Genomic DNA, 18,335 nt, shown 5'->3' with positions numbered 1-18,335 from the left:
TTAAATATTATTCTTAGGGATAGAGGTTTTTTTTTTTGTTTTTTTTTTGTTTTTTTTGTTTTTGTTTTTTTTTTGTCTATTTGCAGCTTGTAAAAAGAAACACATTTTTACTGGCTAACTGTAAATGTTCAGACCAGGAATATGTCTTCTGCAGAATTTTCCTTTGCAGTGATAGCAGGATTCCTTTCATAAGGACTTTGGAGAAAAGTTTCCTAACATTTTTCATTCATGAGTCCAAGTACTTAAGACTTTGAAAATCCTTGTTTAACTCTAAAAAATAAATTTTGTAATCCCTTCTTGCACTGGAAAAAGTAGGAGGGAGGTAGAAGGAAAATGCCACAGGGTTTAGATCAGCTTATTTCGTAATTGTCAAAAGCTAAGAAACTATTAAGTCTTCCAACTAAACCAGGTGTTCTGAATAGGAGGTGGAATGGACAGTAGAGTAGGGACAACTTAGGTTGAGCTCCAGCTGTATCAATTAACCTGTATGTTACCTAATGTTAACTACCAACCCTCCCCAAACCTGACTTCCCTGGTCTGTAAGACTAAGGAAATTATAATTTCACAGGGCACACACACATTAAATCTCAACATCCTTTGTTAGTACATCCATTTTCTAGGTTTAATCAAAGGAGCTAAAATGTCCTGTATTTATATGTTATTGATGTATTTATCCACTGGTCCCAACCTTGCTTGATTATACGCTTAAGCCACTTTTAATGGACTTTATCAGGCTCTAAACTCTTTATATGAGACAGGGAAAAACTTTAGGGAGGGAAAATCAGAGTGAAGAAGGTAAAATGGAGAATAAAGGGGCACCTGAGTGGCTCAGTTGGTTAAACGTCTGACTTGAGCTCAGGTCATGATATCATGGCTCTTGTGTTTGAGCCCCGCGTGGGGCTCTGTGCTGACAGCTCAGAGCCTGGAGTCTGCTTCAGATTCTCTCCCTCTCTCTCTGCCCCTCCCCTCACTCTCTTAAAGATAAATAAACATTAACAAAAATTAAAAAAATAATACAATGGAAAATATATAATGGACAAGCATTTGATAAAAACTTGAGGACATAGCAATGGCCATGAGCTACTGATAGACACTGAGTTGTCAACCTTTCCACCACCCTCTAGCCCCCTATCTTTTGTCACATTTATGAGAAAAAGGATTTTCCATAGCTGTCACTCCAAATCAGAGCTGTATCCATGCCAAAATACACATTATACTCATTCAAAAAGCACACCTTGCTTTTATAACCCAATATATTCATATTTCAGCAGATTGTGGCCAGTTAGATTATTTAGATTACTAGAAGCTCTTTCTCAATACAGTACTGCATGAGATCACAAAAGTGTTCAGCAGTCCAGTTAGGGAGGTAATGTCAGGTGTACAAACTTAACACTGGAGATGTATCATCTGTCTACATGCCAACAGAATGGGTTAAAAAATGTTTCCTACACACACACATGCACACACACTTCATCTGCTGTATTGTCTGCCAGACATAAATATATAGGAGTGGAGATAAAGAGGGGCATGGATGGGAAAGAGTTCAGGACCCAGTGCAAACCCAAAAGGAAATGAGGCAATACAATGGGAGAAAGAATCTGGAGAAATAAATCAGGTAAGCAATAGCACCATGCATCTGAAGTCTTCCCCGTCTATAAACCGGAAAATTTTCTCTAGGGGCCATCAGTCAAATGATATCAAAATGGTAGCTGGTTCTGTTTGTAATTCCCGTGTGTCCATGACCTTAGGTGTAGGAACACAAGTACCACTCCAGGTCGCAGTCCCAATGCTTCCATTATCCTACAGAAGAACTGAGTACTGTCAATAATGGTTCCTGGGAAGTGTGACTTGCTTAGAGGAAAGGAGTCAGGTTTCTTTCCTTGATGCCAAGGAGTGAAGAGACGCGTCAGGATGTGAATAGGTTACCAGAGAAGGAAAAGGGGAGAAAGAACCTTATAATTTCCTCCCTGAGAGGTGGAAGAGAAAGAAGGTAACTGGTGGTCTGGAGAGAGAAAAGATACAGTGCATTTTCAGCATCCCCGAGGTCCCTTCGCACTGCCTCAGACTCCCCCTTCTCCTGATTTGAACTGCCAAAAGCACTTGGACTCACGCACAAGGATGGGCTAAGGGGAAAGCCAAGTCAGCGCGGTCGGAAAAGGCTTCCCTTAAAATGAAAACTCAGCAACGGGCCAGCCGTGGGTGTGCGCGCGTTAATGTATGAGTATGCGTGCGTGGTAACCAGCAGACGCAGTTGGCTGGGCGCCGCCCTCAAAGCCCCCTCCCCGCTCAGCGTTCCCCCCGCCCCGCCAATCCCTCCCTATAAAGGCCGCGCTCGCCGCCGCCCTCCTCGCAGTCGGGGAGCGCGGCCTGCCGTGGAGGTGGCCTCGGCGCTCCCCACACAGTCACACTCCGCGCACTCACACACTTGGAAGCGCCTCCCCACGTCCCTCCCCTGCCCTCCTCTGGCTCTGCTCTTCTCTCTCTCACCGCAAATAGTCGCCGACCGACTGCCAATCCGTCTCTCTCTCTCTCTCTCTCTCTCTCTCTCTCTCTCTCTCTCTCTCTCTCCCCCTCTCTCTCTCTCTCTCTCTCAACAACATGACTGACTGGGAAGCGGTGGCTCAGGCAGAGCAGCTCTGCTGGCGCAGGCAGGAGAAGGAGGATTATTAAAAAAACACAGCTCGACTCTGCAACTGGAGTGGAGAGAAGGAGCCCAACAGCCGAGAGGGGAGGGAGGGCAGAGGAGGGGGACCAGGAAAGACACCCCCGTGCCCCGAAGACACACATTCCTGAGTGCCCAGGAGGAGCCTTAACAAGCGGCGCGGAGCCCTTCAAGGTAGTAACGCCCTCGGTGCCCCCGCGCCCGGAGGGTCGCGTGTTGCGTCGCTGCTGCGCTGGGGCCAGCCCCCGGCGGACGCGGGGTGACTGCCGGGCAGGTGACCGCGCCGTGCCCGGGGCCGCCCTGGAGCAGCCCCCGCCCAGGCCCGGGGCGCCGGCGCCGGGCCCGGCGTGCGCGGCGCGGAGACCTGGCCTTTCAGGCAGGGTGGGCGGGGGGCGGACGGGCTAGCTCGCTGGCGGCCCGCGACTCCTCGCGCGCTGCGTGGCCTTTTCCTCCGCGCTCCTGAGCGTTCTGCTCCGGGTGGCGGCGGCCGCCGCTCCGGGGCGATGCAGAGCGCGGCCGGCCGAAGAAGCAAGAGTTGGCGCAGGTTCCGGGCCGCTCCCCTCCCTCGCCGCTCGCGTCCCGCAGGTAGGGGCGGTCGGCCAGCGCTGGCTCCCCGGGCTGCGGGCGCCGGGGCGGGGGCGGCGCCGTAGAGGGGGAGGGGGGCGGGCGGGGAGCCCGGGGGCTCCCGGCGGAGCCGCAGTGCCCGAGTCGGGACCGCCTCTCGCCTCTGCCTGTGTGTCCTCAGGCGCCGGCTTCCTGGCTTGGAGGCGAGACCTTCCCCCGCGGAGGCAGGAACGGCAGCGACTTAGTGTGAACAAATCGCTTTGTGGTGGCGCGTCAAGGGCTGCGGGGAGGGGTGTGTGTATGTGTGTGTGTGTGTGTGTGTGTGTGTGTGCGTGTGCGCGCGCGCGCCCATTCGTGTGTGTTCGCGCTCCTGACTAATCAATGCTTTGGCTCACCTGAAAAGATAATCAGCCTTCAGGTGAAACCCTTGGGCCCCCTCAGCTTTTGGCTTGTGTCCCAGGGATTCGTACAGGCGGTGCCATCAAGGGGTAGGGTTGCGCGATAGGGTGACGGAGGGATTTGTGAATGGTGCTTCTCTGCGCGTGGAGGCTGAGCTTGCTGATGTAAAGGAGGAGGTATCCAGAGTGAGAAGAAAGGCTATTTATGGCAAAGAGTTGTGAAATTTCTCGGGGTTTCCTTTAGTGTATCCTGAGCCTCTTTCTCCCTACCCCCTTCTCTCTCCTCTTCCTCCCTCTGTCGTTTCTTCCATTTGTCCTCTTCTTTCTTAGAATTAGAAGCAGTTCTGCTTTTTTTCCCACTCTCGTGGGACTTGGAATATGAAGTGAAGTCAGAAATCACTTGTTTTTTCACAGGTAGAAAAAAAAAATGTTTCTTAGAAGTCCGATCTCTGGGCCTTTAATGTTCTTACGTACTTGTTCTCCACTTGTCTTATCTCTTAAGGCCATCACTAGGACCCACAAGACACAAAGTACCTACTTGGTTTCAACAGCTTTCATTTTTCGTATCTTTACAGTTGAATGCCTTCCCACTGAAATGTAACACATTTTCTCCATGTCTACCCTTAAGAAAGGCTATTCAAAATAATGCTCACACATTTTACTGTAAAGCTGATTTTATTAAAAGCCTTGGAAAGGAAAGAGAAGCAGACACCTAGGTGAGTTTATATCGATCACTACTGATTAAGGACTACCTATTTAGAAAATACCTAAAATATTATGAATCTAGACGGCAACACAATTTGTTTCGGTTTCTTTTTCTATTTGCTTTATAATCAGTAGAGATTCCAAAGACGTAACTTGAAGCTTAGAGAGGACTTGGAACAGTATCTACCAATAATGCTTTAGCAAATTTATGTTTGTTTTTAGAAGTAGGAACCTGTGCTTTCATTGAACCTAAGACTGGGTCGTGACAGAGAGTAGGACAGTAGGGTATCTTTACCATTTTAAATTGCGATGTTTCTAAGCGCCTGCCAAGCCCAGTGTTTTTAAAACATTGAAATTCCAACCACTCCTTCATTAATTTCACAGAGAAGAAAGAGTAGTTAAGTGGTCAACCTATTGTCAGAGTGATTTGTCTTCATTTGATATTAATTAAGGAGCTTATTTTGATGGAAACATGCCAACTGTTGTTGGTTGTTGTTGTTGCTAAGTGTGAAAGTAGCTTTCCTTAACAGTCCTGTTCATTTTGAAAACAAAGCAGAGTTAAGGATTTGTTATTTTAATTTAGTTAGATTCCTGTTGGTTTAAAATACATTTTTGCAGTGCCTCGCTGGCTCAATGCCAGTCCATAGAGCATGTGACTTTTGATCTGGGCGGGGGATCTCTACCCCATGTTGGGTATAGAGATTACTTCAAAAATAAATATACTTTCAACATTGGAATCTGTGCAGTTTTATATTTGACATTAGAACTTAGACTGAGTGCCCTATTCTGAGGTTTGCTACCTTAACTTTCCTGAATCACTGGAATGTAGAAATGATGGGGAATTTTAAAATGTACTTGATGAATTATATTACTACAATCATTAAAAAGTTATGAATATTTTGTTCTTTGATGCTGTCAGAGAATCAGCAACTGTTTATTAGTTTAATGATGTATTATTTATACTATAGAATATTAATTTACATCAAATTTATCAACATAGTACTCATAATAATTGACTTGGCTTGTGCAAGGTACTATCTAGGCATTGTGGAGGAACATCAGACTTCCTCCCTGCCCTTCAGGAGCTTACTCTCCAGTTGGGATGAATCTGATGCACGTGTTTGAACAAAGTTAACAATCCATGACAGTAAGAGATTGCATGTCTAACAAGGACTGCAGGAAATCAGAGCATGACGATAACATTTCATACTGGTTTTTTTCTGAAGGGCTTCAGGGGTAGGTAAGATTTGTTTGGTCTTGGTCTTAAGGGATAAATCGGATTCATGGCTTGTCGATAAAACCGTAAGGTGTATGATGGAAGTCTCCTAGAATTTTAGAAAACAATTCAAGACGTAAGGGGAAATAAATTTGTTTTGAAATAGATTTATATATTGCAAAGTGGTTGAATTAGTTGTGTGAAGGGCAGGGTGAATTGGTTTTTGATGTACAACATTCTATACACTCTATTCTTGAAATTAATTGAATTTCTGTACCTAAGAGGACAACTTTTTGATTTTTTATTGCCTTTGAATGAACAAAATGCTCAACATATACTTGTAGAGAATATTTACCGTAAATATTTAAAAATACCACATCACATGAAAGTGTTGAACTTGGTATTAGTAACAAGATATCAGGTATAACCTCTTTATAGTTAGGGGTTTGAGGTACATCCTTAACCAACTCTCCTTAGATTTGTTCTAAAGAAAAAAAAGAATGAGATACGTAAAAGAATAGTTATAGTAGTAGTGAGCATTCACTGAATGCTTAATATTTTTTTCTTTATATAAAATATGCAATCTATTAAATGACATTTTCTGTAATACTTTTGTTTTAAAGTTATTAGGATGCACTCACATTATAGTTAATATATCTTTACATTATTTTCCATGGATATAGAGCTAGGATGTAGGGTTTGTGGGGAATAATTTTAGGATTGTAGTGATTTTAAAGATTTTTTAAACTTCTTGTAAATAGATGGTATTAATAATAGGAACAGGTCCTGTCTCTAAGCATTCTGAACTTAGTTTTTTTTTTTTTTTTGTATATATGTTTTTGTACAAACATAAAGCTGTTTAAAATACATTTCCCCATTTTAAGAACTCAAGAGGAAACATCTGAATTGACTTTGAGCCTGTCTTTTCAATATGACACCTTAGAAGTATGTTATGGTGACAGTAAAGAAATAGTACAAATATTAGATATGACTTTCAATAGATAACAGAATAGAATTACTTTCAGATTAGGTGGATTAAAAGATTTTCACATATATATTTTGTTGACAGTGACTAGATAAGAATTATTACAAAAGCGAAAAGCCTATTAAATTGCCAATTTCATATTCATGTAGGAATGAGATGATTTCCAACATAGTAACAGTACAAACTGGCCTATCTATTAATTGGTTTCTTTTGAGTTTGGTTTTAGACTATATGTCACAGGTGTATCACTTTGATAATGTAATCTCTCCTACTGAATGACTGACAGCTCCTGCATTATTTCCCTATTGGGTAGTGGTGAGATCTGTTTGCTTTATATTGAGAAATATTATCAGAAATATAATCTTCACTATGCAAGTGTGTCAGATAACAATAACACATGAAATCTGAGGTGGGGGAAACAGTGAGAAAAGATGGGGAGCTTGATAAAAAACACTCTAATGAAACATTCTTCAATATGTGGCTTAAACTAAATGTAACATAAAAATATAAACCTGAACAATTTAAACTGCAATTGATATAGTACCAAGATATTGTTATTACTTCTTATTTTTAAATCACTGCATTGCATTTTAAGTTGTTTTCATGTGGGCTGAATAAAATGGCCAAAAAGAAAAAAAAAAGGTGGTGGTTGAAAGTTCAATAGCATCTGTGGTATGATATTATATTTTTTAAGAAAGATTTCTGCTTTCATCACTGGCAGATGCAGCTTATTTGACCAAATGCCTGTCCCTCTACCTAGATTAACTTAAAATATCACTTTTGCTTTTTGCATATATATACTGCATTAAATAATTTTTAAACTTTAATTCAGCTAAATTAAAATTTTTGAACTGTTCTCTGTTGTCTGATACCAATATAAAATTTAAAGGCCATTTAAAAAGAAACATCTTATTATCTAATGGCAAATTCTTAACCTAGAGCAGTAGTTCTCAAAAAATGCCAAACCCCAGATGATTGAATCTGAAATTCTCAGGTGGGTTCTTCAGTGTGATTCGTAAGCACTTTCAAATTTGAGAACTACTGACCTAGAGTATTTTATAGTGAAACTTGAAGTCTTTGTCTTCTGCCTGTTTTGTAGCTAAATACTTTCCTTAGCTGTTAGAGGTAACTAAGGTTTAACTATTTAGATCTGAAAAGTATTACACCCTCCATCAGAAGATTTCTGTCTTTATGTATATGCATATGTATTTCTATATTTAAAAAATTAAATGAGTTTCTAATTCTTGTGCATATATTTAGTGTTGATTGGGGAAACAATGTAAAAAGTGTAGAACTTAACTGGACCCTCAAGCCCTCAGGCTGGGCCTTATTTGTAGTCACAAAAATATGTACAATGTACAGAGTTTGACCATTTTCAGTTTAATCTTGTTGACTCTTATTGATAGTTTTGGACTTGGAATGTAATACTCATCTTTCTCTGTAAGATAACAGCTGCACAACAATAGCATCACACATGTGGAATGTTCTCAAAGTCTTAATGCTGGAATAAATTTTAGACCACATCTCTGTTTTTTATTTCCAAGATTAAAGATATATGTGTTCACATCTTGTAACTCTTTTAGTATCCCTCTTTCTCTCCTCCTTCTCTCCCTCCCTCCCTGCCTCTGTCTCTTTCTCTCCCTCATCCTTTTTCTCTGTTACAGTTATGTATGTGCTCAACCAACCCTTCCCTCAGGAAACCTTCCTTGGCCTCCTTTGCTACATCAGTTTTTCTGTTATATATTGTTTGAGTTCTGTATTCCTCTACCTTGTGACACTTACTGCAGTATTAATTTTATGTGTATTTATGAGATTGGTTCAATATTATGTTATCAGGGATTAACACACAGTAGATGCCCAACACGTATTGGTTGGGTAAGATATTTTATGATTTTCCAAATAAAGACACTTTAAAAAAGATTTTAAAATATAGGGAGTCCTAAGACCTATGTAAATGTAGGTATTGATTTCCTTTCTGTTTTGCAAATGATGAGTTATATTTTATTAACAACAACAATGGCTCTAATGTGCTGAGCATGTCCACATGATAGGCACTTTATATGCATTATGCCATTTATTTCTTCTAACATTATAAGTTGTTTTTGTATATGTTTTAGAGATGAGGAAACTGAGTTTCTGTTCTATGCTCTGCGAAGCTATCTAAACCAAACTGTTTTTAAAAATTTTTAAAAAGTCTAATTATTTATTATGAGAGAGAGTGAGAGAGTGGGGTAGGGGCAGGGAGACAAAATCCCAAGCAGGCCTAGTGCTGTCAGTGCAGAGCCCGATACAGGGCTTGAACTCATAAAATGTGAGGCCATGACCTGAGCTGAAATCAAGAGCTGGATGCTTAAACAACTGAGCCACCCAGGCGCCCCTAAACCAAACTATTTTTTTAATTACAATGATGTAAAAATCATGAAACCAGTAGACAGAGAATGTGATGGAGTGTATCTTCTCTTTATTCCTGATTTAACTTAGGACTCAGCACTGTCTGTGCATTACCTATGCTGTTGCCACCCTCTTCAGTGATGCTGTTGTTGCTTTTTTGGGTGATTGAACAAGTGATGGAGCACTTGCAAGGCTGAAGCTCCCATCTTCTTATTGTGTTTTTCAATACTGTTACTATGTACCCTCAGTGCCATTCAGTGACGAGTCTCTTACTCCCCTCTTGTCCGAATCTCCCAATTAGGTAATAAAAATTTGAGATGTAAACAAGTATAATTTGAAGACTGAGTGCCTTTATGCACTGATATTCAAACATCAGATATTCTCTATATTTGGTGATATACAGCTTATCTTCTGAAAAGGTTGACACAGCTTTGAGTACCTTACTCATATTTCCTTGGAAATATGATCACAGGGTAGTATCAATTTAGTTTCTTTTGGCTTTCAGCTTGCAAATCATTTATTTAAATGTGGGTTTAATTAATGTTCAAATGTTTGTAGCAAAGGAAATATTTAAAGGCTGATTCTGTAGAAGTCCATGGACAATTAAAGGGTTGAGTTTGGTTATTCTGAAGCCCTCTTACTAGACTGACTCTAACAAAGTTAGGTATTTTACAACGTGTTTTAATCAGTCAATAACATGAGTAAATGTAGATGCATACCAACATGAAGAAAAAAAATTGGTAGTTTAAATGAGTATTTCACTTACAGCCTATTTTGTAGCTTTTGTCAGAACTCGTTTCTGCTGCCGGAATCATTTAATCATTAACTGAAGCCTCAGTCATGCTCTTGATTCAGGACTAATCTTTCTGTGTAGTAGGAAGATTGACTGGTTTCTAACCCAACACTTTGGGTCTTAACATCAAGCCTCCCTTGATGCCCAGCTCTAATATTATAGCATATTTATAGTAATGCTTCTTTCTTATAACTGAAACTGAGGTCTCACTGAATATTTTTCTGGTAATGTTGATAAATTTACCCATTGTCACCATTTCTCTTAGCATTTGAGCAAGGCCTTTCTCTCAGTGGAGCCTTCTTTAAAGACTGAGATCCTGTCTGTAACACTACCTCCTTTCCTGAGTTTTGTGGGCCGGCAGACTGTCCCCAAAATATCACTTTTCCAGATCTCTAAACATTACCAGCTCTTAAAGGTATGCTTCATTTCCAATACTCACTTTTGGACTTCCATGAAGTCAATTATTTATGGCATATTGCCATGCTCCCAGATACTCATGCTGGTTGGACTTCTTAGAAGTATTTACAGCTGAGTCTCTATAGTGCCTCTATTGCACTATAGACCTTAGTGCCAGTCTATTACAAGGTTCTGACCATCACAAGACCATCACCTCATTTTACTACATGTAATCTTCCTTTACCCGGCTCTGTCTCACAATAGAGCTACCTCATTCATCATCATTGACAAGAAACATTTTGTAAATGCTTATTATGTATCAGTCACTCCATTTTAAAAATAATGCACCTCCTGGGCTTCCTAAAGTTCCTGAATAGCTTAATCTGTAATAAATGAAATACACATTCTTCCACGTCTTGTTTTGTACCCAAATGTGATGTGCTTTTAAAGATATGTAGAATGTACATATGAATTCTTCAGGGTTTGCCTTTTTTTCTAGTCAGTTGTTAATTTCAGTGTGATCTGACTCTTCTCCATTCTTCATAAACTTATTTGTATATGATACATTTGTGATAACAGCTGAAGAAGCATACTGCAGATGGTATGATATGTTCTCTGATTTTCCTTATTCGTTAATGAAAACTAGCAGTATTCCTGTGTTCAAGAAGTATTTGTTAGGCCAGGTTTACTAGTACCCTTATTCAAATCTTCTAAGAGTCTTAGTGACATTATACCTTCCCTATATCAACCAAGTTCACATTAACATGTCATGTTTCATATGTTTCCATTCCCTGCAGTTAACTCTTTCCTGGAAATAGTTAAATATTGTGCTTCTGCTAATGAGTTATTATTGTCATATGTGTGGCTTTTCTTGTTTGTTTTGGGCAATAGCAGCAAGCAACATATCACAAACCTATATCAGGTTTACAAATAAAACCAAACAAATGTGAATAAAGGTATGGCAGAAGTAAAGCAAATGTAGGCCTTAGCATTCTAATTCTAGGCAATTCTCTTTTAGAAACAAATTACCAATGCATTAAATCTGACTGTATGAAATATGTTTAGTGAGTGATGTTTTCTAACACATAGTATTCACTAGGATATTCAAGAAAAGCTTGAAAGGGGGAAAGCATACAGAGTATACAAAATGTCAGATGACAAAGTTAGGAAAAGGAAGAAAATAGTTCAAGTTCAATATTAGAAATGCAGATAAGAGTAACATATTTAGTAAAATATTTCAAAATATTTTATGGATAACAAAACTGATGGGTCTGTACATCAGGATTCCTAAATTTTCAAAGGATTTTAACTACTGGGAAGATAGCTGAAGCATCCTCATTTGACTTTGCTTTGTTAGTATTGTATCCATATGTACACAGACCCAGGAACACTAAAAGTATTCATTAATAAGTGAGCTACTCGAACATTAGTATGCACCTCCTGTAGGAGTATTTATAAAAATATAGATTACTGGGACACCTGGGTGGCTCAGTCAGTTAAGCATCTGACTTTGGCTTAGGTCATGATCTCATGCTTCATGGATTCAAACCCCACATCAGGCTCTGTGCTGACAGCTCAGAGCCTGGAGCCTGCTTTAGATTCTGTCTCCCTCTCTGTCTGCCCCTCCCCCACTTACTCACTCTCTCTCTCTCTCTCTCTCTCTCTCTCAAAAATAAACGTAAAAAAATACAGATTATGAAATTGGGCCATTAAAAAATCATTAGAAATTTGTACATAACAAGCGTATATATTTATAGTGACATTGTTGCTAAAATTAACTTTGAGAGGTATTTCCTATAGTGTAATGCCAGGTGTAAGTGTGGTGATATTGAGGATGTACCTTCTTCATCAACACCAGTGCAGCTTCTGCAAGGATGAAGGGCTCTACAGTAGGATGGTCTAAGTTGATTAGAGAGACAGTGTAATGTGAAGCATCCCTGTGGGAATTGTGAGTGTCCCAGGTCCAAGAACTGCTTGCAACTCTGAAGCAGTGCTAACTTTTTAGTAAGAGAAGGAAGGGATTGCCACCTGTCATATTTATGAGGGAGGAGCAATGAACCTGAGTTCATTGGATGATGATACAAAAAGCACAAAGCCCCAGAGATCTATGCAGGACATGAATGAATTAGGTATTTTAAAAGCCAAAGAGTTTTAATTTGAATATAGGGCAGATTGCTAATTGTGAAGTTCTGAAGGTCCTCCAGTCCCTGTTCCAATGTGCTGTCCTTGTCTCTCTAGTCACCTTTGTGACACGGGAGCTATCCACGGTACTAGGCTTCCGCTGAAATCCTCTCGCAAAATTGTGCAAAATATTTTGTTGGTTTTGTTTTGTTTCCTAGAGCCTGCCTTTGCAGACACTACATCATTCACTTGGAGTTACTAGCCTGCCATTGTTTGGTTTATTCACGTGGGCCCTTCAAAGCTCAGTTCAAATGTAAATTCAAGTACACCTGCTGCAGTCCTATGCAAGAAGCCTATTCTGGGTGTCAGATTTCCATTTAAAGTTTCACAATTCACTGCTTGCTTGTGTTTTATGCCTATTAGATTGTGAGCTCTGTGAGGGCAGGAATTTTGTATTTTACTGTTTTTTTCCAAGCAGCTGGTCTAAATCAGTGATATGAAGAGCCTTAGTATTGGTAAATGAATGAATACTGCTTAAGAGTGACTTAAATTTTGTCCATCTATGTGAACTACTTCCTGTTCTAGCCACTATCCAGGCTCACTTTGAATATTGCTCGTCATAGCTTTTTCATTGACTGAATATTTGTTCTTAACTTGGAATTGAGTAACTTAAAATGGCTAAAAGTCTTGGGGGAAAAAAATAAAAGGACTGGGAGAACTCTAGTAAGTATGGTCATATATGCCACAGGGGATTAGCAAGGTTTAAGGAAGCAAGTAACAAAGGCTGATAAAGAGAATGGGGTCAAAGGAGACTCTGATTTGTCACTTCCTGAAACCACAATCCAAAACATCCACTCCACATTTACTTTCCAAGGCCCTGGAATATGGAATCTTCTCTCACATCCCATAGCCTAGATCTATATTTTGAAATGTCTGAAAATCTGAGGCCACAGGAAGGTGACAGAATTCTTTTATTCAGTAAACAGATGTTATTAGGACCTGTGTATATATTGGTTAATGAGATGTGTATAGTTTCTCTCCTCCTGAAGCTTACAGTTTAGTTTCCAGTTACAGTACCCATAATACCCTTGGTCCATGCTGAGAATGGAAGTTAGTAGACTTCTTTTCTTTTTTTTTTTTGTAGCCACCCTAGTGATCTCCTGGACTGCCATAAAGAGTAAGTGTACTTGTTTCCATTACTCCACCCCTGCACATAGCATTGCTGTGAATGTCCCATCACGTCAGTAAATGACTACATCACTTTGAAAAACGTTTATTTAACTTAAGACATCCTGTCACTGGTTTTTGTAATGACTTGCTGATCACTTTACGTGATGTTGGTAAATTATGTGCCTGTATATATCTTCCCTCATAAGAATATTTCAAGGATAGTTTAGGTACCAGTTTTTCCTTTGGTCAGAAATTTCCTGTATTTCAAGGCCATGAACCATAGGAAATGGTTGTGTGGTCTATTCATAGAGGAAAAAACAAACAAATAAACAAACAAACAAAACCCCTAAAATCACCTGCATGATTAAAAGAAATTTATAAAGACAGACCCCACTTTATAGTTCTGTTTTTCATGTTTTTGGAATATATATACTATCCTATATGTCATGTGTTTCTCTTTCTCCCCCTCCCTCCCCCCCACACCTATTGTCAGAAGGAATGTTTCAGTTATGAAGCAGTAAAAGAAAACTACATTTCTTAGTGATTTTTCCCCCTTGGGAACCTAGTTACAGAACTCACAGAAATATTATAGATTCAAAATAACTTAGATTTATTTTTAAAACCTTTTAAAAATGTTTTATTTTTAAGAGAGAAAGGGAGGGAGGGAGGGAGGGAGGGAGGAGGAAGGGCAGAGAGAGGGAGACACAGAATCAGAAGCAGATTCCAGGCTCTGAGCTGTCAGCACAGAGCCAGACTTGGGGCTTGAACTCATGAACTGGGTGAGGTTATGACCTGAGCTGAAGTCGGACACTTAACTGACTGAGCCACCCAGGACCTCCTAAAATAACTTAGATTAAAAATTTTTTTTTTCAACGTTTATTTATTTTTGGGACAGAGAGAGACAGAGCATGAACGGGGGAGGGGCAGAGAGAGAGGGAGACACAGAATCGGAAACAGGCTCCAGGCTCCGAGCCATCAGCCCAGAGCCTGACGCGGGGCTCGAACTCCTGGACCGCGAGATCGTGACCTGGCTGAAGTCGGACGCTTAACCGACTATGCCACCCAGGCGCCCCAATAACTTAGATTTAAAAGAATGGATTTAAAAGTGTTAAAAGAAAAACAAAATTGAGTAAAGCAACAGTTTTCTGGACCCACCCTAAATGAACTCATAGTTTGGAAAATTAATAATTTCTTTGCTGAATATTTAGAATTATGCTAAATAATATGATCATTATTAATTTTATGGATTGAAGACCACTACAGCCATTTTTTTAGTAATACTAGAGATGAAATATTCCTATAAAAAGTATTTTAATCTATAAGAAAAGCTGCCTTAAAACTATTTCAGGAGTGAGTATGATGTGTGCTCATGGTTAGTTGCTTTATAATGAAACTGTTAGGAGAAAGGGATAGGTTTTAGCAATCATGCAAATCATTTGTATTGTGTAAGTGCCACCACAGGAATCCTCAGCACTCATTCAAGACTAGGACTCCTTGGTAACCAAAAGTGGTGATTGCTTCCGATTTAGAGTATGGTCAGGAAAAGATGCTGTGGTTACATTCTTCTTCTTCAGTAAAAGAAGGTGATGAAGTTCACATCCCCATCAAAACCAGTTTAAGAGTCTGTACAAATATTCCTGAATTAAAAATTTTTTACTAGAATTTTTTTGACGTTAAGCCAAAACACTTGCATCAATCTTTGTTAAGTATGTGTATGTATAGAGTAATGTAATTTCTTATAATGGGATCTGTCTTTATAAATTTCTTTTAATAATGCAGGTGAATTTAGTTTTTTTTTTTTTTTTAAGAGGGAGAGGTTAGTCATTGCTTTGCAAAACAAACAAACAAACCAACAAATAAAACCAAAAACAACCCATCAAACAAAGCAAACCCCTAAACACCAGAACCAATAGTGCATATACCTATGTCATTTATCTGCAATAAGATTTATTTTAAAGAATTAGCTCATGTGATTGTAGAGGCTGGAAAATATGAAGTCTGTAAGGCAGGCCAGCAGGCTAGGAACTCAAGTAGCATTTCTATGTTATAGTTTGAGGTAGAATTTTTTTTTTTTTCTCCAAGAAGCTTCAGTTGTTGCTTTTAAGACTTCAGCTAATTGGGTGAGACCATGCACATTTTTGAAGGCAGTCTGCTTTACTTAAAGTCAAATGGTTGTAGATATTAATCACGTCTAAAAAAATATTTTCACAGCAACATCTAAACTAGTATTTGACAAAACAGCTGGGTACCCTAGCTAAGCCAAAATGACACATACAGTTTAGCCATCACAGAGCAGGAGGGATGTTATGTTAAAAAGCCCTTTCTGGTTTATATGATAAGTTGATGTAGTATACATGTTTTCCTTTGGCCAGAGATACTTTACCATTGATCAAATATTGGCATTTGTAGACAGAGGTCATAATTCATTTGTTCCTTATTAATTTTGTAATTATTTATAAAGGATGTCTTACGTGCAAGAGGCGATGCCAAGCAGTTGAATACTTTAAAGAAAATGAATGATGGAGGCTGTATATTTTAAGTGTGTTAATTTTAGTGGAAGAGTCACATGTATATTAGATGCTTGTGTGATAAGTAAATTTGAAGAGTGAAACTACTTTTCAACCTTGTCAATTAAGTGTCATTTTCCCCATGAGCAACCTAAAACAAAATCCATGTCGGGTTAATATGCCAAGTTATTATGCTTATTAATTTAAGGATGACTCATATGTAAAATTGGATTATGAAAGGTATGCTTGCTCACTGTAGGTCAATTTCATTTAGACAATGTTGGCTATACATAGATTCATTTTAGCACATTAGAAGATTTGCATTTGTACTCGACTTGTGCAAAGATGATTCAGTATATACTGAAACAGGTCTGAGAAGTGGACTGTCATGATTTATTGGCAATCTTACTCTTCATGTAGCATAGAGCAATAAACATTTTCTTTACTGTCCCTAAATGAGTGTTTCTCCTGGTGCTTTCTTATTTCAAAACTGCCCTTTGTTTCTATTTCCTTCTTCAATGAATATGAACTTGTCTGCTTGGCTTTTCAGCCCTCTGTAAACTCACCACACCTTGCTAATCCAAACATAGATCTTCCACTTTGTTAAGGTCAAGTAACTTAGAGCACCCTCACACAGCATATGCATTTAATCCTTTCTGTTTATGCAAATCTCAGCTGTCATTACAGGTCTACTCCATGAAACCTTCCATGACGACTTTAACCTGCCTGGGGAGTTTCCTTTGCTACACTCTGAGGTGTGAGCAGTATCTAGTTGGCACCAGAAAATTAAGTACAGTCTGTTCTGCTACAATGCATTTTCTGTAGTATGAATTAGCTCCTACATGATGGGTAAATATGGGAATTATGTTACTAAAATGTTGGAGTTGGTTCACGTGTGATTTTTTTTTTCATAGTGTATTCGTATTTATCTTTACCAAGTAATTATAACTGAATTCCGAGTGTATACTAATGCAGGCACATGCAAAATACAATAGAGGGATATCCTTCTCACAAATCTACTTTCATCTTTTTTTCTAAAAAGGGAAGAAGTTTATGCATTTCCTGTAGTTTTTTATTAGGAACTTTACATATCCTTTCATAAAATATTTTTATAAAAAAACTGTTATGGTTTTGTTTAGAACTTTGTGTCATAAGTTGCATAGATTTTGGGTGTTTCTGCCAAGCCCTATTTTTGGGGATATAAGCTCTGTTACTGTCTAGTTTTTCAGAATGAACACATATGTTGCAAAGCAGGAGTTGAACCATTTTGCTTCTCAATATTTATTGAACATCCACTCTGTGCCAGACACTAGTACCAATGTTGGATCTTTGAACAATGAACAGGGTTCACTTTTGAGTAAAAAGGAGACTTAGTAAAAATCCTGTAAGATGGTGTTTTTATCGCTTAGCTCAGTAGGTGAGGATGAAGAGAGACAAAAAAGTAACTGTGACCTTTGTCATGTTCCTCCCTCTGCCTGGAATGCTCTTCCATTCCTGCTTTATTTACCCAGTGTCTTCCCAAACTTCATGTCTAAACTCAAACATCATTATAAATAATAATTTATATTATTCTAAGCTCTTAGCTTCTTTTCTTTTTCTTTCTCTTTCTTTCTTTCTTTCTTTCTTTCTTTCTTTCTTTCTTTCTTTCTTTCTTTCTTTCTTTCTTTCTTTCTCTGACAGCATGAATCAGGGAGAGAGGGATAGAAAGAATCTTAGGGGAGAAGGGAGAATCCACACTCAGCGTGGAGTTCAATCCCAGGACCCTGGGATCATCACCTAAGCCAAAACCAAGAGTCAGATGTTCAACCTTTCAACCAACTGAGCCACCCAGGCGCCCCTATACACTTTTCTTTCATAGCACTTAAGATAGCTGTAACTTTATAATTATTTTCTTTTCTTAGACTATAAGTTCTATGAGAACGGAGATCATGTTTGTTTTTTCCCATCATTGTATTCTCATTTTCCGGCAAGCACGTAAACATACGCAAATACATATACACACATACAGCAGGTATTACTATATATTATAAATTCAGTCTATAATCTCATTTCTATATCTTTAGCAAGTAGGTTTTAGTGAGTTTTAGTTGCATGAATGAATGAAAGGATAAATGAAATTTTCCTTTCCTTCTTTTTTTTTTAACAACTAAACTTTGAGTATTCCCAGAATGAGTCAGTTTTTTTTTCTTTCTATCCATATCACTTTTGTTAGCCCACATTTCCTGGTGGTGTGTGAATTTGTGGAAGTTTGTGGTTTTTATATTTGTTTTATAAATTTTTATTGCATCCATTATAGACAGCAAAGTATATTAGGCCCTAGAATTTGTGTCTATATCTTACAGAAATCAAAAATTAAAAAAAAAAAAAGCACAAAAACCTGAAAGTGTAGAGAAGAACGTATAGAATGGCATTTTTATTAGCTTTGAG

At 38.8% G+C, this 18,335-nt stretch overlaps 1 protein-coding gene across 2 annotated transcripts in view; it reads left to right on the top strand.

Moving 5' to 3' along the window:
* The first annotated feature begins 2,543 nt into the window (after positions 1–2,543).
* The window catches only part of CCSER1 (coiled-coil serine rich protein 1), a 1,313,272-nt gene continuing 1,297,480 nt past the window's right edge, over positions 2,544–18,335 (top strand). For both annotated transcript variants that reach the window (XM_043572184.1, XM_043572185.1), the window contains exon 1: positions 2,544–2,836. The gene's annotated coding sequence lies outside the window, so the exon portion shown is untranslated. The remainder of the gene's footprint in view (positions 2,837–18,335) is intronic.

This window comes from Prionailurus bengalensis, chromosome B1 (assembly GCF_016509475.1).
Source record: "Prionailurus bengalensis isolate Pbe53 chromosome B1, Fcat_Pben_1.1_paternal_pri, whole genome shotgun sequence".
Lineage (NCBI taxonomy): Eukaryota > Metazoa > Chordata > Mammalia > Carnivora > Felidae > Prionailurus > Prionailurus bengalensis.
This window is presented reverse-complemented; position numbering and strand designations above follow the sequence as displayed.